This window comes from Ascaphus truei, chromosome 4 (assembly GCF_040206685.1).
Source record: "Ascaphus truei isolate aAscTru1 chromosome 4, aAscTru1.hap1, whole genome shotgun sequence".
NCBI classification, from domain to species: Eukaryota; Metazoa; Chordata; class Amphibia; order Anura; family Ascaphidae; genus Ascaphus; species Ascaphus truei.
In genome coordinates this window covers 192,190,413-192,214,289 of record NC_134486.1, presented here as the reverse complement: position 1 = coordinate 192,214,289, position 23,877 = coordinate 192,190,413, and the positions used below count along the sequence as shown (strand labels likewise).

The 23,877-nt window shown below is 42.2% G+C and overlaps 1 protein-coding gene and 1 long non-coding RNA gene across 8 annotated transcripts in view; one reads left to right on the top strand and one right to left on the bottom strand.

Moving 5' to 3' along the window:
• PACRG (parkin coregulated) overlaps positions 1–23,877 on the top strand; it is a 978,203-nt gene that overhangs the window by 316,254 nt on the left and 638,072 nt on the right. The window lies entirely within an intron of this gene.
• LOC142492032 (uncharacterized) lies at positions 6,097–19,729 on the bottom strand. Its single transcript, XR_012800681.1, has 4 exons — positions 18,305–19,729; positions 17,476–18,028; positions 11,520–11,597; positions 6,097–7,751 (listed from the first exon to the last, which is right to left on the bottom strand). It is a non-coding gene; the product is annotated as an uncharacterized LOC142492032 (long non-coding RNA).

The window sequence follows — 23,877 nt, the reverse complement described above, 5'->3', positions numbered from 1 at the left end:
CATAGGAGAGAACTTATGCGCATGCGCAAAGCTCATATGCATAGCCCTTAATTTTAAAGTGATACTGACTATGTAAACACCAGTGTATAGAAAACGGACATAGTTGATAACCAAGGTACAAATATAGCTCATCATATATAAATGAACCCAAACCCAAAAGGGAATAGATATATTAGGAGTGGCTGGGAGGGAAAAGTATGTCATAAATCTGATAGATGAAATACAGATAACACCTCCATACATATAACAATTTAAAATACAAAAGTGCTTAGATGGTTGCTCTCACTGATAATGATGCAATCCAAACTACATTGATACCTATACCCAAAAGCTTGTCACTCCATAATTGTAAATATATCCAATAAAGAGGAAAATAAAGAGAAACATCATTCCAGAAAGCACATTTGTGGTCCTCTAGTAAATAACTCATGATTATATAGTAGAATGTTATAAGTCAAAAGCCCATCAAATTATGATAATTCCCACGATCCCTAACAGGATATTTCATCGGTGGACTCACAATTTACAAGCAGCTGACCTAACGTACTTTCAGAAATGAACGTGAATAAACGTCTCAAATGTGTGACACAATCCTTCCTGGAGGAAAAAATGTCTCAGAAAGCATTTGGAAGGTAGTAGTATTGAAAAATCCAAAGTCAATGTAGAGATGTGTAGATCCTTAATCAGTCTTCAAACGCAAAGCCTGGCAGATTGTGATGGATAGTCTTGTCGTTCCAAGAAGTAATCTCTCTCAGAAGACATCAGAAGGATAGAGATGATAATCAATCCAAAGTCAATATGGAGACGTGCAAACCCACGATCCTAAAGGCAGACAAGGGGAGTAGAAGAGGGATAGGGGGAGAGAGAAGAAAGGTGTATGAGATTCTCATCGTAATGCTGTAAATATATATATGCCCTAAAGTAACTTGATGCAAAATATTACAAATAGTTGGAAATGGGTATAGAGAGGGGGATACAAAAGGGAGGGAGACATTGAGGCAGGAGGCTACAAAAACATGGAGAAGCCCAGGTTGTCGTTAAGACCCCGTGGGATCATTGAGCCCATCTGGACTATCCACCTGGACTCTCTACGCAGCAGTGCCTTCTCCAAATCACCTCCCCGTATTCCCAAACTAACCCTCTCTATAGCAAAGGCATGAGCAAATTAAAATCAGACCCATGTACCTGAAGGAAGTGCCGTGCTACCGAAGTAATTTTCTTAAAATTGTCCAAGTCTCTCGAAGCATTCTTGATATTCCTGACATGCTTCTAGGACTCTGAACCTGAATTCCTGTGTGGTCATCCCTATGTAGGGAAGGCCACAGGGGCAGGTGATACAGTAAATTACTCCCTTGGATTTACAGCCAAGGGAATCTTTAATTCTAAAGGTATGCTTATTTGAAAAATCCGTAAACACTTCCGTCTGGTCCATGTGTCTGCAAGCAGAACAATTCCTGCATTTAAAGAACCCTTTCTTTCTGGAGATGGACAAGAAGGTGTCAGGGATGCTTGGAACAAAGTGGCTATTCACCCGTTTGTCCTTAAGGTTAGGGGACTTACGACTGGTCATAGTGATCTTATTGCCTAAGACTCTTTTAAGATCTGGGTCTGTCGTAAGGACACTCCAGTGGCTCTGTAATGAATTACGTAGTGCTGGCCACTGTTTGTTATGTGTACCTATGAACCTTATCTTTTGTTCAGAGGAGGGTTTGAGTTTCGGACATAAAAGAGAATCCCTAGGTGTTTTAAGTGCCCCCTAAAACCTTTCTCCACACAGCGATGATTGTATCCTCTCTGATAGAATCTCTCTCATCTCCCCTGCTCTCTCTATATAGCCAGACTCGGTGGACACATTACGCTTCAGGCGCAGAAATTCACTCCTTGGAATACCCCTAATTTGATGTTTAGGGTGAAAACTTGGCATGCAGTATGGCATTTGTTGCCTTTTTCTTACGGAAGATATCCGTAAGGAGACAGCCATCTGGCCCAATGGTGATGTACAAATCTAGAAATTCTACTCGCGTGGGACAACAATTAAATGTCAGTTTGATGTTCAAATCATTGCGGTTGAGGACATCGACGAAATCCGCAAACCCCGTGGCGGTACCTTGCCAGAGGATGAGGATATCGTCGATGTACCTCAACCACAACGACACACACTATGTATAACAAAGATTCTCCTCAGAAACACAACTTCTCTTTCCCACCAACCCAGGAAGAGATTTGCATAGGAGGGTGCACACGTAGCACCCATCACAGTGCCTCTTTTCTGCAGATAACATTTATTCTAGAAAATAAAATAATTATGTGTTAAAATAAACCACAATAACTTTAGAATAAATTGCATTAATCCAGTGGAGACGTTCTGCATAGAGAGAATTGTGTGGCACGCAATCCATCATTATGATCGATACAAGTGTAGAGGGATTCCACATCACAGGTCGCGAGAAGAGTATTCTCATCGACCGTGTGTGGTCAAAGCGCTCCAACACATCCATCGTATCTCTAATGTATGAAGGCAGCGTCTCCACTGAAAAATGCAGAAAAGAGTCAATGAACCTGCAGATGGGTTCGCACAACCCTCCTATCCCTGATACAATAGGTCTTCCTGGGGGGTGGGTGAAGTTATTGTGCACTTTGGGTAACATATAAAATGTAGGTACCCTGGGGAATCTCAGTGTGAGAGCCTGACTGTTACGCTCAGTGATTACCCCATCCAAAACTGCAGACCTCAAAATCAGGTCAACTTCTGATTTGAAACGGATGGTCGGATCTGAGGCAATCTCCGCGTAACAGTCACGGTTCTTTAATTGTTTCAATGCTTCCCTCTCATACATCACCTTAGGCCAGATGACTATGTTGCCACCCTTGTCACTGGGTTTGATGACCACGTCTTGTAGAGTCCTTAGTTCTTTGATCGCCATCATTTCTACTCCTGTGAGGTTGGTGTCACCCATCTGAGTTTTGATCTTCTTAAAGTCCTCCGCCACCAATTTAGAAAAAACTTCTACTTGCGGACAAGTTTGCCAGGATGGACAAAAGACTGACTGGGGTTTCAGTCCGGAGAGAATACCTTTCTCCTCTATCTGATGTATTCCTTGGTCATCCAAAAGGGAGTCCAGATCTTGTAGACAGATTTCTTCTTGTGTATTCCAATGTATAGAGTCCACATCATTATCATCCATGGTGGTACCCTTAGAAAAATGTTTAAACAAAAGTAATTTTCTGCAAAATAAGTTCAAATCTTTAGTCCACTCAAAATGGTCCATACACGAGGTCGGGAAGAAGGAGAAGCCACGTTGCAGAACAGTAGTTTGATGTTCTGTGAGGATAATATTTGAGAGGTTAATGATTGTCAATTCACTCTCAGAATCTTTCATTATGGTACTCACTTTGTTTTTTGAGTCAGGATTGTCCTCCCTCTTAGTTCTCTTGGTGCCCCTCCTTGTCCTCCTTCTGGAGTTATGATCTTGACTCCTGTATCTAAAAAATGCAGTTTATTAGTTAGTTGTACACTTGACGGAATACTCTCAACGTCTGACAGCTCCAAATCCGAAGCTGAAACCCCAGATGAGAAGGAGACTGAATTGGTGTGGGGTTTTGATTTTTTATTTATTTTATTCTTGGCAGCACTTCTACCTTTATGCCACTTATAGAAGGTATTGGTCCTATAGTCTTCTTGATCACGGTCAAACTTGCGCTTCTTAAAGAAGATTGTCCTTCTCATGTTTATCAAGATCACCTTCTATCCTTTTAAATTGTGATACTTCAGTGTCAGTAAGCTCCTTTTCAATTGATTCAATTTGAATTGTAACCTCCCGTACACGAGCCTGATCGTGTTCTATAAGAATTTTGAGTAGCTCAAAGGAGCAGGTGCTGAGGGTATCTTCCCACTTTTGTTTGAGTGATGTCTTTACAAACTCAAAGGAAGGAAAAGTTTGCACACGTAAGCCTCTAGGTATAAATTGATACAGTATGTATTTCTCTAGTGCTGTCTTATTCCACCACAACCTGAGTCGTTTTTGGGACAATTGTTTCAAGGTTTTAATTTTCTCACCACTCCCTGGTGTTTGAAAGTCAGGAATCTGTGCAGTCCCTAGTGTATTGATGTTAAAAGCCTCATTAGCATAGGCACGACGACGACGGGCAGAAAAATCCATTAAAACAAGCTCTGTGACAAAGAAGCTAAATAGCTAGAAATCAAGGGAGCTGGGATCCAGGAAACTGCCAGGGCAGTATATATAGTATACAAAGAGAAAGAACGGACCCCGCATCCACAGGACAAAATAGAGGTAACTAAATACCGACTGCAATGAATACTTAATAGTAAGTCAGTGGTGCTACAAGGGCCAAATTATATATTAGGAGAGAGAAAGGAGCCCAAAATAATAGCACTCTAGTATACCAATTGAATATACAAATACAAAATGTATTTATTATTTCTCTTAGTGTATATATATATATATATATATATATATATATATATATATATATATATATATATATATACACACACACACACACACATACAGTTGTGTGAAAAAGAAAGTACACCCTCTTTGAATTCTATGGTTTTACATATCAGGACATAATAACAATCAGCTGTTCCCTTAGCAGGTCAGGTAAATACAACCTCAGATGAACAAAAACACATGACATATTACACTATGTCATGATTTATTTAACAAACATAAAGCCAAAATATATATTTTGAAGAGTTGTTCAGGGCACTCTGTTATCCATATGCGAGGCAGACGTTATATTTTTATTAGATACTAAACGTTAACTCTTTGCTGTAAGAGTGGCTGCAAAGCAGTAAATGTATATTAGGCAATTAATATCATAGACTCAGGGTGGTCAACTCCAGTCCTCAAGGACCGCCAACAGGCCATGTATTAGGGATATCCCTGCTTCAGCACAGTTGGCTCAATCAGTCCAAAAAAATTATCATGTATTTGTTCTCCATGTGACCAATAGACTTTTATAAACCTGCATTAAAGTAATCATAATTTGTTTAACATTTTTTTCTCATTTGATTTACAACCATCTGAAGCCCAAAGCAAACGCCTTGAGGTGCTGATATTAACTTTCAGTTGAGCATGTTTAAATATACTTAATGAAGGAGCCTGAAGAGCAATCTTAAAAATGTTTAAAGATAATTAGAAATTAAATAACATAGCCAAAATATGATGTTAGCGGCATTTTGGGTACCAGGGCTCAAAAAGGAGCAAGGTCTCTCGGTTGCCAAACTGGGGGAAAGTGGTGCAAAAATAGCACAAGTTTTGACGAGAAAAAAAATATGTATACATTGATTCAAAAGAATGCATGTGAATTTGACACTATTAGCAACAACTAACCTCAAAACATCAACCACACTGGACCCTTTCCCCAATTACACTGTCTGTTTCCTTCCCCCCATTCATTCCTTATAGAATGAATGATCTTCAAACATCTTACTTGTGGCATACAATAACTTTTGTTAACAATATTTGAATAGGTTTTATTATTATTAATTTTTCCCACATTGTACGGAGCTGTACAACATGTTGGTGCCTTAATAATAAGTGTGCACATTAGTATAATTTTTTTTATTGTAAGGTCTATAACAGTGAAGCCAGCATTGTCATAAAATATGTTTCTGGTATTACTATTATTTAAGAAATTTCTGAAGGTAATACAGCATAAGCCAATGTTTGTATCATCAATTTCAAGCACACTGTAGTTAGCAAATAAAGTACATTTCGTGTTAATGCAATCTTTAATTAAATGAGTTAAAGCAAAGTTCAAGAAATGGTAGCGGAATAAGTCACGCTCATGAACTACGCCATCCCTCTTAGCTGATACTTGCACTTTGCTTATTAAAACAGCGCTTTGGAAACATTGTTTACATTAAGCATAATAATGATTCAAAACAATATGCTTCTAATGTAGCAACAAGCAATAATTAGGCACTTGCTAACCTGAATGTGTGAAGCTGCTGAGATTTATAATATATTTCAGCTTTAATGATTAATTAATTGATGTTCTTGATATGATGAATCTGACAAAGTCTAGAAAAAAAAATGTGACAAATGAGCCTCAATCGAGACTGCAGGTTTTGCATTATATCTTCTATGGTACTTTTATTATGCTGTTTAAAGGTAGTCTCTTGGGCCACCATGAAAAAAGCTGTTAGACATAATGGGACATTTTATCAAAGGTCAACAATGTCATTAGGACGTTCAGTTGATGTTGAGTGTCAATTTCATGTTGCATATCTTCCATTAATGTACAACAGAAATAAATACCACTAGTGAGCACACACATCTCAGACAGGTCTGCAACCCTGCCATTCCCCAATATCTCTTAGCATACAATGCTTCCACTGCAGCAAATAATTCTGGGTAATAACATGCAAATGAGCACTCAGTGTGTCACCTTTTGCTTCTTATCCATTTAACATGGATCGCTATAAGTTTATGCTTGCCGTACTACACTGCTTTTTCAGGACAGCCTTCCATTACTGTATAACTATGTGTTGTTTCAACTTTGTACCAGTTCAGTGAAGGATTTGGGAAGTCATTTTTGGATCAGTTAGGGGAGGAGTTGATTTATGCAATAATTTAATAGGATGTAACTTCTCTTGTAGATAGCCATATTCCTTTCTCTTTGTGTCAATTAACCCTTCACTGCCAGAAGCAAAAGCAAACTCCTGGCAGCAAAAGGGTTGTTCCAAGTAACCTGTGTGCCCAATAAATAAGTGTCATATCTAAGAAGTAAAATGCTGCAATGTGTCAATAAGCAGTTAACATATTACATATTAGGATGTTTGTACTATAAGTTATCTGTGTTTTTCGGCTGCTCCTATGTATATGTACGTTTAAGTATGATGTTCTCATCAGAGTGCAGCTCTTATGTAGCGTTTTACATTGAATCTGTGCTTGTACTGTAATGGCACTTCATACTATACATGCCCAGTGCCATACAAAAAAATAACTATATAAATAGAAATTAAACAATTTTGAACATGAATGGTAGCTGAGGCGTGCCAAAGCTTAGCAACCTTTTGTGGAGCTGGGCCTTAGGCTCTAACTCAATAAGTTAACCATGGAGTGATAGGTGAAGGCGCTTAAATACACAAATAAAATAGAATAATCAGTATATAAGGTGAAAATAAACCTTACATATACAGTGCTTAAATGTGCAAATATTGAATGAGGTGTAAATAAGTAAAATAAACTTATTAGTGTTAGGAATAGTGATTATAATAAAATATATTCAGGATGTTGATCCTAGTGATTGGTGAAATCTCAAAAAAATCTCTAGTGGGAGTTTGCTTCGAATTCCTTTGCATAAGTGATTTTTCCAAAGTCCAGAGGGAGCGTTTCTCCAAGTCACCAATATGTTGAAAATTAAAGATGGCAGCTCACCAAATGGCTAGTGATGTCTGAGGTTTCCTTAATCAGATGAGTGATGCTGAGGAAGATAATCTCGGAATAAGAGAAATATACATATAGTACAGACCAGTAGGTTCTTTTTATGTAAAAAAAATAGCAGCTGCGGATTAAATGTAATAATCCGTACATTTTGTACATTGGGTACATTCACATAACATTTTGCTTGAACGCCCAGCAATCACGCGCCATGGAGGAAATGCAGATGGAAGCCGTTTCTCGTCCTCTGCGGTGGATACGAGTGTACAGAGAAACTCTCAGCTCTGTTGTCCACGTCACAACCGGCTGGATAGACATCACATCCGGTCAAATTCGTATCTGGAAAAGATCGTGAGGCAGACGGAATGAGTCCTCCAGGATATATATATATATTTTTTTTCTTTTAAAACACCCCCAAAATGTATATAAAAAACCCCACCCCCCAAATACATACAAAATACAGACTTATCTGGGGGATGGTCTCTGGCCTCTAGCCAGGCCCGGTGGCTGCCGGGACCAGCTCTTCCCCAGCTACGGGCCTCCCTCACTGACTGTCCCACACTGAGCTTCTTATGCTGGTGTGCCCCGGGCCTCTCATACCGGTGCGCCCCGGAGGCTGAGGCCAGCTTGCTTCCGTCGTGCACCAACGTCAGAGAGGTTCAGCGTGCGCCAGCATCAGAATCTCAGCGTGGGACGCCATTGCGGGAGGCCCATAACTGGTGGAGAGCCAGGCCCGGCAGCAATGAGAGGAATGGCAGCAGGGCCAGCTGACCTGGGACACTCCCCCTCGGTCGACAGCCCTATCCAAAATGCCACACTTCCCCCAGTTCCGGTTATTTTGTTTATGAAATTAAAAATTAAAAATCATTTTAAATTTGTTGGTCAATTCAAATATAACATCATCTATCTTTAATGGACCACCTTCTACATACATTCACCAGTTTAGTAAAAAAAATATATATATAAATGCTGGAACTCAACCTTTGTGTACCCTCTCCTTCCCAGATAGTTAAATAAATAGCTTATTTACTGTATGGGGTTTGCTGCAGCTGGCTTTTGTGTAGCAAAGGGTAATGCACAGCTGAAGGTCTCTAAGTAGGCCAGTTAAGTATGAAAGATTTCTGTTGACATCTGTAAATGTCCTCATATTAATCTGTGTCAGGCTTACAAATCATAGTTACAGTATGCTCTAAAACTATTGCTAGGTGTTTTAGGATGATCTGTATTCTAAACGCTATACTCTGTTTGAAGCCAGGGGCCAGTCCTCAAGGCCAAATACTTAGAAACACAGTCATGAAAGGAGAAATCAAGTACAGTCATTTTCAGAATATCTTTTGGCTATTTCTGTTTGGATATAATCTCTTTCTAAATAGTGACAGGGTGAAAGGTCTTTGTCACAATGCGCACATAATAATATGTTGCTTTATATGAGAGGTTTAGTAAGACCAGAGAAATAATTGAACACATTGGAAATTATTTACCAGAGGCCAAGTGAGGAGGTAAATGCAACATGAATACAAGTTGGTTTGTGTTAACACCTTTAGTCCCAAAGACGTAATTTTCACGAGGAAGACAAAAACAACAGTTCCTAACTTTTTTTGTATTTTATTTTGTTTATTCTGTACTACATAATCCCAAAAGGACATCCTATTACAGGATGGCCTTTGGGATTATGGTACCTGTAACAGGGACTTATCCCTTTTTAAATAAAGCAGCCTCAAACCTCTGAGAATCCAGCAGAGAGATAGTTGATTGCAGCCACTCAATTAACTAGTCTCCACTTGGACTAATGAGCGCTGTGCTGTTTACAGGTCCTAGTCACACTGGCCAATAGGAAGCTGCAAGAAGTGACATCACAGCCTTCTATTGGCCCACAGAACACGAGAGCTTTGAAGCCGTCTTTATGAGAACCCAACTAGCCCAGCCGGAGCTGCCACCGGCACCGCCTTTGGAGGAAACTATCTCGGGATGCAGAGGGTCCCCGGAGCTGAAATTAATGCGGTCTGCATAGGAGACCCCCTGCTTCAATCTTATTTAAAAAAAAAAAAAAATATGCATCACTTGGATTGCCTCTTTAAAAGTAAAATGTCTGCTATTATGATTTGTGTGAAATTCCTGGGGACTCTGTAGTACTCAGGTTTTAAGTATACCTCTCCACTTACAGCTTATTTTTAAAAAGAAAATGGAATTAATGTAACAGGGACTTGAATCCAGCAGAGGGATAGTTGATTGCAGCCACTCAATTAACTAGTTTCCACCTGGACTACTGAGCGCTCTGTAAAAAGCCTCATGTGAGACACAGGAGAGGGATTCCTTAGATCACAATTGGGCTAACACAAGAAAGCAGAGAAGCCTGCACACAGACACTGTCTTGAGCACAAAGGTGTGCTAAGATCAAGACATCCAGACACCCAGAGACCTATATTTCCTGGACACAGAGGACCCAGGAACCTGCCAGAGACATGGAGGGCCACCTGCTTAAGATACTTCCTGAGACTTTGGGGTGTTTGGCTGGTAATGGGAATATCCCTACAGTCCTCCAGATAGGGTCTGGGGAAGTAAGTTAGCCCTTACAAAGGGATAGGGGTTATTTTGTTGTTTTTGTATGTTTTGCCTGGATAAAGGAACAGGCTCAATAAAGCCAAGATATAATTTTACCCAAATCTGTCTCCATTATATGTACCTCTGCACAAATCTCTTACAGTGCCATATTTGTAGGGTGAACTGCAGGTTTAAAAAAAGATTTAGAATTACTTTTTGGACTGAAAAAGAAACACTGCAACTAAAATGTCACAGACGGCCTAATTGAACCCAGGCCCTTCACCTTAAATGTTGCCCATGAGTTCCAGAGATAAAGTATTACAGTTCTCCACAATCTAATGGTTTCATTACTTAAGTAATAATCCCTGAAGAACAGGGCATTACTGGCCAATAATGCCCTGGCTAGAAGAGTTGAAGGCCCAAGGCGAAGCAGAGGGACTTTAACTCAGCCAGCCCATTATTGGCTGGTAATGCCCTGTTCTGAGGGGATTATTACTATTATAGACTACACACACACCAACAAAACAGACTGCTGCCCCCCTCAAAACGCACTGCAGACACACACACACCAACAAAACACACTCTGCTGTCCCCATCTACACCCACAAAACACACACTGCAGACACACACATAACAAAACAGACTCTGCTGCCCCTTTCACCCCCAGAAAACACACACCAACAGACTCTGCTTCCCCCCCTCTACACCCACAAAACGCACAGCTGACAGACACAAACACACACACCTTTCTCCTCACTCTCCTGTGCGGAGCTCTCTGCGGGCAGGGTGGTGGAGGAGTCAGTGCCTTGCTGGTGCCTCCTGTCCAATCACCTCCCCTGTCTGAGAGCTGATCTCACTCTATGTGGACGACAATTGAAAGCTGTGTTGGCTGAAAAACGTGGCAGGGTGCCAAAAATTCAGAGCCATTACGGAATGGATAATGCCCAGAATTTTAACCAATCAGAGAGTACGTATTTCAATAATGCCCGGAATTTAACAGCTTTAGCCTATAATATTGTTTAAAACATCATGTTTGTGACTAAGGGGGCGATTCACTAAGTAGAGAGCTTTTGCGCCAGAAAATTTGTAATCCCACGATAAAAAATGAAGCCAGGCGCGTGATTCACTAAGAAGTGAATCGCATTTGGTTAGGTGCGGTGAAAAACATGCCCGATCGCGTTTCCCCCTCCCCCCCTGCTATCGTGCTTAAAATTCTAAAGCGCGATAGCTGATGGCTCTTACAGGCGATCATGCATTAAGAATATTGATTTTGATCATAGTGTACATGAGCAGTGGGGTTTCCTGAGCTGAACTGCATTGGTTTCAGCCTCGGAGACCCCCTACTTCATGAGATACAGGCCCTGATATGGGGTGCCGGTATCCCCCTGCAGGATTTAAATCCCCCGGTCACGTGACGTGGCAGCTTTAAAAGCACAGGGCATACAGATGATGAAGAAGAAGAAGAAGATCAAAGACCACAGAAGACCCCAGGAAGACCCCAAAATTTGATTACAATTTACAGATGAAGAAAAAGAAAGAAGAAAAGGATTTTGGATTTTTTTTTACCTGTGGCCCGTTGCTGTTTGGGATCGTGGATTGGTTCGAGAGCTTGCGGTGACCATGGGAATCGGAGGTTGAAGACATCTAAAGGTATGGAAAAATATTGAATGTATGTTATTTTTCATTGACAGGTTTTTTTTATTGTATTTTTTTGTGATTGCATTTTTTTTTTTTTTTACACATTCATTCCAAATGTATTTATGTATGGCTCTTTGGGGCTATACATACATACATACATACATACATACATACATACATACATACATACATACATACATACATACATACAGTAAGAAGCAATGGTTGTTTTGGCAGATACTTGCTTGTATGTATTTTAAATGTATATTGCTTCTTTGATTTTAAATGTGTATGCTATTTATATCGCATATTGAAGTAGTGTCCAGGATTTTTTTCTGGTGTTTTAAAAAGTTAATTTATGGCTTTTTATTGGTGCTTGCTTTTTTTTTTTTTTATGTTACAATTTATGTAAAAAAATAAACAAGTCCAAAACTCACAATACAATAGGGTCATATAGATCACTGCACCCCCACACAAATGAGTAAAGGCGCAGACTGATATAGGGTCCTAAGATGAACAGGTCCCACAGTCCCAGACAGAGTCTTGGTGGTAAATAGGGAAAAGCCCAAATCGGTAACAGTGTCTGAGTTACCAGAGCTGGCGTCCTGGTGGATGGGGTGGGAGTCAATATCAAGCATCCATCGTCACGGCATCTGACGTAGATACAATGTGATGCCCTAAACCTCGGGGTTGAGTAATCTATAGGACCCCACCGCATACAGTATGTAAGCTATCAACCTGCTCATTCCCCTTTTTTTTTAAACTTACATTTTTTATTGGGTAGTAAAGCACAGATATATAGAAATACAGCATGGTTAAATGGGTAATCAGGGGGAGAGGATGTTGGATCCAGAATTAAAAAAGGGGAGGGGTGAGAGGGGTGGAACAGCAAATTAGCGATGCTTCAAAAACATAAAACTTATCAACATAAAATACTTTGCTTTTCCAAAAGGAATTCTGTGGCTGCCTTTTTGCCTTTTATAGGGTCTGTCTCTGAGAAAACCGGGATGGTGGGGCAGATCATAAATTTCGTGAGATAGAATATAATGATGGGCCGGGGGATGCAGCCAGATATAGCCTCTGAACATAGCATAAAGGTGGTTTTACAAAATTATAAACTGAGGGAGTTTAAAGCTACACTTTGCCTGCCTATAAACATTATCCAGGGTAGCCATACCTTCTGGTAAATGTTGAATGTATAATTTAGAAAGCTAGTGAGCTTTTCCATCATGCATACAAACCATACCTTATTTCTAATTAGCTGAATTGATGGTATTTTATCTTGTTTCCAAAGACCTGCTAGGGCGCACCGTGCTGCGGTAATAATATGAGTTATTAGTTTGTTCTCCGCCCTGGTGTGGCCTTGAAGTGGTTTGTTAAGTAAAAATAGCCACAGATCTAGGGGTATATTCGAGCCCTTAATCTGGTGGATCCAAGATCTCACCTGCTTCCATAGAGCCTGCACCCGGCGGCATGACCACCACATATGTAGAAAAGAGGCCACCTCACCGCAGCCTTTAGGACACATAGGTAAGTAGCTTGGAACATATTTAGCTATATTTTCGGGGGTATTATACCAACAGGTCATTACTTTGTATACATTTTCACGGATAGTTGTACAGATTGAGCTTTTGGCTACCGCTTCGAAAATATCCCCCCAATCCTCATCCTCCAATTCCTCTCCCAAATCGGTTTCCCATTTTTCTATAAATTTAAGCGTCCCTTGATCTACAGCTGGCAAAGAAAATTGGCCATATAGTTTCGATATTAACCTTTTGTGGGAATCTGCTCCTAAACAGAGTTTTTCAAACAGTGAGACAGAACTAGAAGGCTTAACTTTAAAATAGAAGGCCTTTAATTGGAGAAAGCGAAAGATCTCTTAGTGGGACTCCTCTATCTTTAACCAAATTATCGAAAGGCGTCACTTTCAAATCGTGGCTAAAGTCGAAAAGTCTGCAAATATTTGCTTACCGCCAGTTTGTAAAAGATAGTCTGGGTAGTCCCGGGGAAAAATCCCGGTTTCCAAACAAAGGGGTCATCAAAGAGTTTGGATTGCTTAGCTTGTATTTAAACTTGAGTCTATCCCATAGCTTGAGAGAGTTTGTGATCGCTGGCAAAACGGGGTGCCCGAAAAGGCCTGTCCTTTTAGATAGCCAAAGAATATTTTCTATTGGGGTGGGGCGCATTAGGTGTGCCTCCTAGGCGACCCATCTTCTAAGTGACGGATTTGTGTGCCATACTACCCACTGACTTGCTTGAGTCGCCCTATAATATGAGAGGAGGCAAGGAAGTGCCATGCCTCCTGCTCCGGTGGGCCTGGTTAACAGTTTGCGGTTGAGTCTGGGCCTTTTGTTATTCCAAATAAATTTGGAGATCAGAGATTGGAGTTTGGTTATATCAATAGGTATTGGGAGGGTCTAAAAAGAAAAGTGCAATCTGGGTAGTAAATTCATCATCACTGAGTGAACTCTCCCCAACCAAGATATATTAAACTTAGTCCAAGCCGCTAGATCGGCTTTTAAAATTTTCAATATTTTAAGATAATTAGCCTGGTAAAGCGAGTCATAGTCCTTTGTTAAAAAGACTCCTAGGTATTTCAGTGAGGATTGCTGCCATCTGAAATCAAAATTTAATTTTATTAGCTTAATCGTCTCCTGCCTCAGGTTGATATTTAATGCCTACAGGACACCTACAAGCTCATATTGAACACCCAAAATAACCACAACATATATATATATAAGCATATAAGTATCACAGAGGAGTGCTACTGAGCATGGCAATATATATTTAAAACCAGATACAGAACATGAAACACAGACAGAGCTCAGTGCACATCCAGTGAAACTTATACACGGTACAGTGCCTAAATATATGTATAGATATCTATTAAATAAAATGGTTTTTTAGTTTAACATTTTGGCCAAATTGTTGTAAGCCCCTGAGCCACTACACGGCAGACCACATCTCAAGGGTCCCTAACACTAATATAAATTCTTAATAACCTGTGCATTACCAGGAAGAATGATTTATAATCAATCTGTCAAAATTAGTTGCATAGTTCTAAGTCTGATTAAAGCTTTTATTAACCTGTACATTACCAGGAAAAGCACTCTGTATTAGATTTGTCACAATCATACTACAAGCAAGCAAGTTCCCCTGAAAGTGGGAGATGCAATGGAGTGAGCTTTTAACCATTTAAATGTGGGAGAGGGTGAGCTTCAATTAGGTAGGAGGTTGCCACCCTCTAATCGGCTAAGACCAGCTGAACAAGAATTGTAAAACATACAGGACACCTACAAGCTCATATTGGCCAAAATGTTAAACTAAAAGACCATTTTATTTAATAGATATCTATACATATATATTTAGGCACTGTACCGTGTATAAGTTTCACTGGATGTGCACTGAGCTCTGTCTGTGTTTCATGTTCTGTCCTGATATTTAATGCCTCAGACTTACTTTTATTGATCTTGAAACCTGATAATTTATTGAAAATAGATAGTTCGTTGAACAGATTTGGTAGGGTTGTTAAAGGTTTTGATATCGTTAGAATAATATTGTCCGCGAAAAGGGCCAGCTTATATGACTGATCACCCACCTCAAGACCTGAGATACTAGGGTTTTGGCGTATATGTGCACCCAAAGGCTCCAAGCAGAGGGCGAAAATAAGTGGGGACAGTGCGCAACCCTGTCTTGTACCACTTTTTATCTGAAATTGAGAGGAGGGAAAACCCTGGCTTTTTACTATTGTGGTGGGATTTGAGTAGAGGGCCATTACTGCTTTGAGGAATATTCCAGAAAAACAAAAGGTCCTCAGTGTTTCCTCCATATAAATCCAGTCTATACGGTCAAAGGCCTTCTCGGCGTCAAGCCTGAGCAACATGGTGTGGTCCCCTTTCTGTGCTGCCCATGCCGTAAGATCTATAATCCGCCTAATATTATCCGCGGCTTGTCTGCCAGGGATAAAGCCCATCTGATCAGTGTGGACCAAAGAGGGGAGAATCTTAACCAGTCTGTTAGCCAAAATTTTAGAGAAAATTTTAATATCAGAATTAATCAAATTAATTAGTTAAATTAATTGGGCGGTAGCTACCGCATATTGTAGGGTCTTTCCCCTTTTTGTGGATGAGAGAGATCGAGGCTTGCAGCATATTTGTTGGAAAAACTGAGTTGGCCATAATAGAGTTAAACAGCTTGAGCAGGTGGGGGGAGAGAGTGTCACTACATTTTTTATAATATAAATTTTAAAACCAATCTGGGCCCAGAGCTTTTGAGACTTTTAATTTTTTGATTGCCAATTTAACTTCTTCTAAAGTTATATATTGATTCAGAGCTTCTTGTTGGGTCTCAGAAAGAGAGGGTATGTTGGCGGTCTGGAGATAGATAGTTATCTTGGCCCGGGTATGGGCATCGTGTAATACTTTTTTACCATTTTATAATTTAGAGTAATAGTCTTGGAATTCTTTCACTATCGCTTTTGGATTCGAGGTTAATAAGCCTGATTGCAATCTAAATTAATGGATATTATAAGAAGGGCGTCTGTTTCGTAGTTTTGCTGCCAGGAGGGAATCTGCTTTATTTGCTTTTTCGTAGAACATGCTCTTTGACCAGTTAAGAGATTGTTCAGCTTTCTCAGTTAAAAACATATTGAGCTCTGCTCTAGTTTCCTTAAGGGATAACATCGTCTCTGGGGATTGGTTATTTTTGTGAAGTTTAGGGAGGTTATCAACCTTCGCTTGGAGAGAATCAATCTTTAGCTGACGGGCCTTCTTTCTACCTTATGAGCCTCCCACAATATTGAGCTTGACGCAACACTCCCCTCAAATGGTCTGAAAAAAAGCCTCAACTTCCCTGGTAACATCCTTCAAAACCTCTGGGACCTTAAGAAGAGATTCATTTAATCTCCAAGCTTCCCTGGTTACTAAAATATTCAGATTTGTGATTGTAGAGTCTACTGGAGCATGGTCTGACCATGTTATATTGTGAATATTTGACTCAGAGACCTGAGGGATCAGAGCTGCGTTTATAAAAATATAATCAATGCGTGAGTATGTTTGGTGGGGGGTGAGAAGAAGGTGAAATCTCTGGTCCGGGGGGATTCAACTCTCTCCATATATCTACCAAGTTAAGTGAGAGAAGGCCTCGTTTTAAGAGCTTTGATCACCTGGGATCTGTGGGCAGGAGTTTGGGGTGACAGATTTATCTTGGGTCGGATCTAGAGTGAGATTAAAATCACCTCCCAGAATAATTTGACCATTCCTAGAGTAGTGAAAAATGAATTGAAAAAGTCCACACTATTCTCATTTGGGCTTACACTGTGGCTATGGTTATTTCTTTGTCATATAATTCTCCTATCAGAATCATATATCTGCCATCTCTGTCCACTTTCTTATATTTATATGTAAAAGCGACCCGGTTGTGGAATAGTATTGCAACCCCCTTCTTTTAACCATCGCGGAGGAGAAATAGATCTCCCTGTATTGTCTATCTCCAGTAAAGGGGGAGGCGTTCGTCCAGCGGCCCTCCCCTGGTCTGAAGTTTAAAATGTAGAGAATCAGAGGTTGAACCGGACAGAAGAGTATCCTGGCAAGGGGAGGTGAAAAGCCTCTTCACAGAGTCTGGAACCGTTAGACATCTCAGGACTTGGATGCTTCCTCAGTGGACTTTTTCGCTGGAGAATCCGGGTGGGGAGAGCCTCACGCGGGGACCGCTGACCAGGAAGGGACCAGAGTAGAAGGGCCTCCCTCACCCCGGGAGGATCTCGGGGGGGGAAGATACCAAGCCTAAATGGTCAAGAAAGGCTTCGCTATCTTCATAATTTCGAAGTGTTTGGGGTCTCCCATTTTTGATCACCATGAGACCAAACGGAAAAGTCCATCTGTACCTGACATTGTGGTCTCTCAGTTTTGCTGTTACCTCCCACTGACTTCTTCTTTTGGCCAGTGTCGATGGAGCCAAGTCTGCATACACCTGCAAAGGTATATTCTGAAACTTGAGGTCTCTGGATGCTCTAGTCACTGTATTGAAGGCCTCCTTTGTTTTGAAATAGTGAAATCTTAACACCACGTCTCTTGGTTTCTCGCCTGGTTGGGGTCTCACTCTCAGGGTTCTGTGGCATCTGTCCAGAGAAAGGGACTCCTCTGAGAACTCAGGGAGAGTTGATGTTAGCCACTTGCCTATAAAACCTTCTATATCTGATTCCGACTCCGGGATCCCCCCGGATCCAGAGATTGTTGCAGCAATCTCTGTTCTCCATGTCTTCCGGCCTGTCTCTGACTTCCATAAGCTGAGCCTTTATCTCTTTGAGTTCATCGTCCATTTGGGATTGACGGGTGATTGTTGCATCTACTTTTGACTCTAGGGAGCTGGTGCGTTCTCCGAGGGATGATATTTCTTCTTTAAGATCCTTTACTGCCTTTTGCATTAATGACTCGATCCTGTTATAGAAGACAAACAGATCAGATTTCGTTAAAGATTCTCAATCTCCAACCCCGGATCAGAGTCTGAGTGTTCTTGAGATGGGGCCTCTCCTGATATTGCACTGTGTGGTGAAGGAATACAGAAAAGAAAGGGGAGCACAGGTTAATGGATAGTGGAGGATGTTAATATTCTCTATCAGGTATTCAATCTGGGTGTGTTAATGCCCAAACTGATTATCTGGACTAAGATGAAAGGGGGAGTGATGTGTCAAATAATGTATAAATGTCACTTACACGGCCCTGTGCAAGTTCTATTGCATCAGGGTATCTTTTGTTCTTCCTTTTTCCTGCTGTTGTGGATCTCAATCAGTCTTTCTTGCGTTCTTCCTTCCCTGGTCTACACGATGTCCTCCCTGTTCTTGCCTCAGTCTCCTCTCGCTCAGAGTTGCAGTGTTCCCCTCAGACCAAGGGAACAAAGTTAGATCGAAACAAATACAAGTGTGAGTACTATATAATGGTGGCCGACAAAGGGAGGGAGAGAAATTGAACAGATGGTAAAAAAATGAAGCAGAATATACTGAAAACACTCATAAAGACCAGTGTTAGTGTGATCCTAAAAAGGTATCTTTCTTCCTTCTCAGTGGTGGTAATATTGATTTCTTGAGTAAAAGTCCAAATGCCTAATACTCTCTCATATGGCATCCACAGGTGTGGGGATGGTGGGTAATAAGACAGATAAAGATAATAAATTGATACTCACACGGGCTAGTGTGAGCGCACACTTATAAAGGTATCTTTGTCACCTCTTGAAGCACCTTCATGCACTTCAGTGATAGTTCTGCGACGCAGTGCTAAAACACAGCTAGAGTGTCTCCTCCGTGTGGTGGTGTGAAAAAATGGTGATACACACCAGAGCTACGGTGAGACAGTTCTCTTTATTAAAAAACTAAAACATGAGGCGCATGCGCGACGGCAAGGAGCATGGCTGCGTGAGATAAGTGCTCCGTGCCTCGCTAAAATACATTGACTGCAAAAACCTGACAAAACCATTCCTACAACGGAGCATTTTACTAATAAAGCCCCGCACTATCCCGCAATGTCAAGGAAAACACCTAAAATACCCAAGAAAAAGGGGCTACCGGAATACTTCGACCGAGCCGGATCGCGCGCTGCAGGGGGAGAAATGGCGCCACATTCGAACGCGAGCTCAGAGACGGAGCCGGATGGGGAGGGTGAGGAGAGAGACAACCCGGTATTGCGCCCGTTAAGACAGAGTGACCTGGATAAACTCTATGATAACCTAAAAACGTTGCTGCAAGCAGAGCTGAAGGACATAAAGAAAGAGGTTACTGGGCTGGGGGAAAGGACGAGTGTCCTCGGAAATAAAGTGGATCAATCAATTAAAGCCATAAAAAGGCAGGAGCGCAAATATAACAGCCTTCAAGAACAATTAAATGAGCTGAGGGACCGCCAAGAGGACGCAGAAAATAGGGACAGGCGGAATAACCTCCGAATCAGGGTTGTCCCCGAAACAGTCCTAGACAGTGAAGATTTTGCCCTGAAATGGTTGGAATCTCTGCTCCCTGACACCCCAAAAGAACTCTTAATCCTGGACAGGTGCCATAGAGCCCTGCGATCCAAGCCTCTAATGCATGAGCAACCACGGGACATTGTGCTCAGAATGCACTACTACCGCTCAAAAGAAGCGGTACTCCACAAAACAAGACCCCTGCCAACAGTGGAGTATGAGGGTGTACGTATGTCCATTTATCAGGATTTATCCCCAGAGACTCTAGCTCGCCGAAGGGCCCTGCTACCCATCACCAAGACCCTGAGAGATAAAGGGGTAAGGTACCGTTGGACCTTCCCCTTTGGCCTGCAGGTAACACGAGGCGGCAAAACTACCACCATTCGGGGACTGGAGGAAGGGCCGGAGTTCCTCCATAAGCTGGGCCTAGGTGAAGCCCCGGCAGCGGAAAACCCAAATATCGCCCTACCAGAACCTATCTGGGAACAGCGGGCGAGATCCCCCAGGGAGCAAAGGGGCGCAACACCAACCTAAAGAGCTCAGTGGAACACTAAAAATAAAAGAGTTCAATGTTCAAGGGTTAAAAAGTTTCGTTACTAAAGTTACCTGAGGTCTGGTCCCCGGCCGCGGGGAAGCAGTCACCAAATAAAGAGACTCGCCCCCGAATGAATGAAAGAGGGAAGAACCCCGTCATCCCCGCTTCAAGGATCCGGGGATTAAACAACCTGTAATAAAACGGAGTCCCTGTGGAGAAAATCTGAGGCCTACCTTCCAGATGATGGCGTCCCCTGAAACAAGATGGCGAGGCAGCAGTAGAAGGCGGAAATCCACGGTGAGCCGCAGAAGCAGGAAGGGAGCGGTGAGCGGGAAGCCGGACCAAGCGCACGCACCTCCGACCTGGTGAGAGACGTTTTCCAAAATGGCCGCCCCCGGATACGCATCACAGTTGAGCCCCGGAAGGAGCGACGCCATCTTGGAGGTGGCAGGAGGCTAAATCCCACCGGCGCGGCCGGATGACGTCGCCGGAACAATTATAGACAGCGATAGCCCCATCAAGGCTTCCAGAGGGCGCCGGTCGACAGGCGCAGGCGCAAAATAGCCACCCAAACAGCCAGACGCGGGTTTTTTTGAATCCGGAACTTTAAAAGGCACAGATAGGATACGGGGGGAAATGCAGCTTAGCGAAGGCACGGCAGAAGCACTAAAAGAGTCAGGGGAAAGGCAGTGTTAGCAAGAGAGGTATTAAAAAAGGATAAAAAGCAAGTAGTTGAGAGGGAACAGGTAGAAGTGGAGATATAGAAGGAGACAAATTTATAAGGTAGAGTAAGGATGTAGACAGGAGTCTCAAAAATGAAGGGGAGACAGCAAGTAGAAGGGAAGGGATAGAGGAGAGAATAAGGGAGAGAGCAAATAGAGAGCTAGAATGAAAGAAGAATAAAGCAGGAGAAGAGAGAGAACCAGAAAGCCTTAGAATGGTGTAAACTAGATAGTGGGAGTGGTGACTGGAAGTAGAGGGAAGGAGGATGTGAAGTAGGAAACGGTAGGTTAATGGGTAAAAGAGGAAGAAACGGGTTAGTAGGTTACAGATGACAGACTGAGCGGAAAAGGAGAAGGGCGGTAAGGAGCAAGGGGACACAAGGGCGTATTGATACTCTACAAAGAGGGGGAAAAAAAAAAAGCCGGGACAGTCTCAGGTTTTGCATATTAGTCGTTAGGTTTATTAATTCAAGTTCAGGAAAAGCGAGGCAGGAGAGGGTGTGAGAGTCCTGCTCCAAGTCTTCGCATGGGCCTCGCACCAGGTTTGAGGGAGGTAAATCTCCTGAGCCCTGGTGAAGTCCTGTGGGCCTGGTCGAGAGGGATGGGTGATCGTCATCCCATGTCTCCTCCGGACGGTCGGAGAGGAGTCCAGTTGTCCACAGGCAGTGATCTCGTCGAGGAGGCGACGTCGCCGACACGACGAGAATTCTTTTGTTATCTGTCTTGTTTAGTGTTTGTTGTGTCCCCCCAGGTGTCCCCTCTTGTGCGCCCCCCCTTGTGTATTCCTACAGATGGTGAAGTGAGGTATTGTAGTTCGAGGAAAAGAGGAGGTCGAGATGCTGGCCCGGAGGCGTCACTCGAAGCCAGACAGCGGCAGCAAAGTCATCTCATATTCCTAAATGAGTAAGGAACTTAGGTTACTATCACACAACACTAAGGGTCTGAACAGCCCAGCTAAGCGCAGAATAGCCTTCCGAGATTATAAGCGTAAAGGGGCAGAAATTCTGTTTCTACAAGAAACGCACTTCTCTCAAGCCAACTTCCCCAAATTTCTAGATAGGGACTACCCGACATACTTTTTGTCATCCGCGAGAGTAAAAAAAAAAGGGGTGGCCATTCTAATCCACAGAGGAATTTCATTCGTACCCGATAAAACTTTCAAAGATAACGAAGGTAGATTTCTCATAGTCAGAGGTACAATCCAAGGGTTCCCAATTACTTTAGCAACAATATATGCCCCTAATGAGACAGCCCCAGGTTTTTTCTCTACCTTCTTCGAGAAGCTCAACAAAGTGGCCAGAGGTAACATCATTGTTGGTGGAGACCTAAATAGGGCACTACGAGAGGACCTTGACAGATGCTCATCCACTAACATTACACACAGACCCGACATACTAACAATTAAAAAAGGACTACGTGACTGCCAACTACTCGACATCTGGAGGGAACAACATCAGAGATTGAGAGAATACACCTACTACTCCCACCCACATGACTCATATAGCAGGATAGATTACTTCCTTGTATCCAACAGAATGGTCCCCGGGGTCTCTCACACAGAGATCCATGATATTTCATGGTCAGACCATGCATCTATAGAGCTGCGGTGCACAGTAATCCCACTAGACAGACCTAGAGCGAACTGGAAATTAAACGAAATCCTACTGAAAATCCCAGCCCTACAGAGGGAAATTGGGGAAAAAATCACACAATATTTTGAGGAGAATGAGGGGAGTGTGACAACACACTCCACACTGTGGGAGGCCCATAAGGCTACCCTCAGGGGGATCATTATGAATCTGGCCGCAAAACGAAAAAGAGAACGGGAGGGGAAAGTTTTGAAGTTAGAGGAACAGCTGGCGGAACTTTCCTCTCTCCACAAAAAAAATAAGAACGCCCACACGTTGACCCAAATTCTAGCTACCAAAACTAGTCTTAACCTCCTCCTCTCCGCCCAGGCTGAGAAGGAATTGACCTGGTCTAAACGGAAATTTTACGAAAAAGCTAACAAGCCTGACACACTACTTGCCAACAAGCTAAAAAACAAGCTTCCAAAATATCACATTCACGCAATTCGAAAGCAAAATGGGGACCTTACCTCCATCCCTGCGAACATAGCAGGGGAATTTAAAAAATATTATGAAATATTATACAACGGAGAGAAGGTACCCCATAATCCAAAAACAAAGGAGGATCTACGGACCTTCTTAAAAGAGGCACATTTACCCATTTTGAAGAGATGCGAAAGGGAGGCACTCCAGTCGGACTTCACGATGGAGGAACTCTCTGGGGTTATCAAAGCACTAAAACCGGCTAAAGCCCCAGGGCCAGATGGCTTTTCGAATTTATACTACAAGAAATATTTTAAAAAACTAGCCCCCCATATGTTAAAGCTATTCAATGAAATCTTAGCAGGGGCCTCATTCCCAGCACAAATGCTCCAAGCCTCAATATCGGTGATCCATAAACCCGGTAAGGACCCGGCAGACTGCAAGAGCTACCGGCCCATTTCACTGATTAACTCGGACCTTAAAATATACTCGAAACTTATAGCCAACAGGGTGGGTAGCGTCCTTCCCGGGTTGATACACACGGATCAAGTAGGGTTTATCGGAGGTAGACAAGCGGCAGATAACACCAGGAGAATTATAGACTTGATTGATCTGGCTCAAAAAGAAAAAATACAATCCATGGTGTTAAGTCTGGACGCTGAGAAAGCCTTCGATAGAATAGACTGGCCCTACCTTTCGGAAACATTGAGAGCATTTGGCTTTGAGGGACGCCTCCTGCAGGCCATCCTAGCGTTGTATAAAAATCCAACAGCAAGAGTGAGATATCAAGGCTTCCCCTCAGAACAGTTTGAAATCAAAAGCGGAACACGTCAAGGATGTCCGCTGTCGCCGTTACTGTTCGCCTTATGTATAGAGCCTCTAGCGGCACACATTAGACTTAACCCAGATATCTCTGGTATCCCAGTGGGAGACCAAATGCACAAAGCCGCGCTTTATGCAGACGATGTCATTCTCACAATAACCAAACCTCTCACATCTCTCCCAAATATATTCCACATATTGGGCAAATT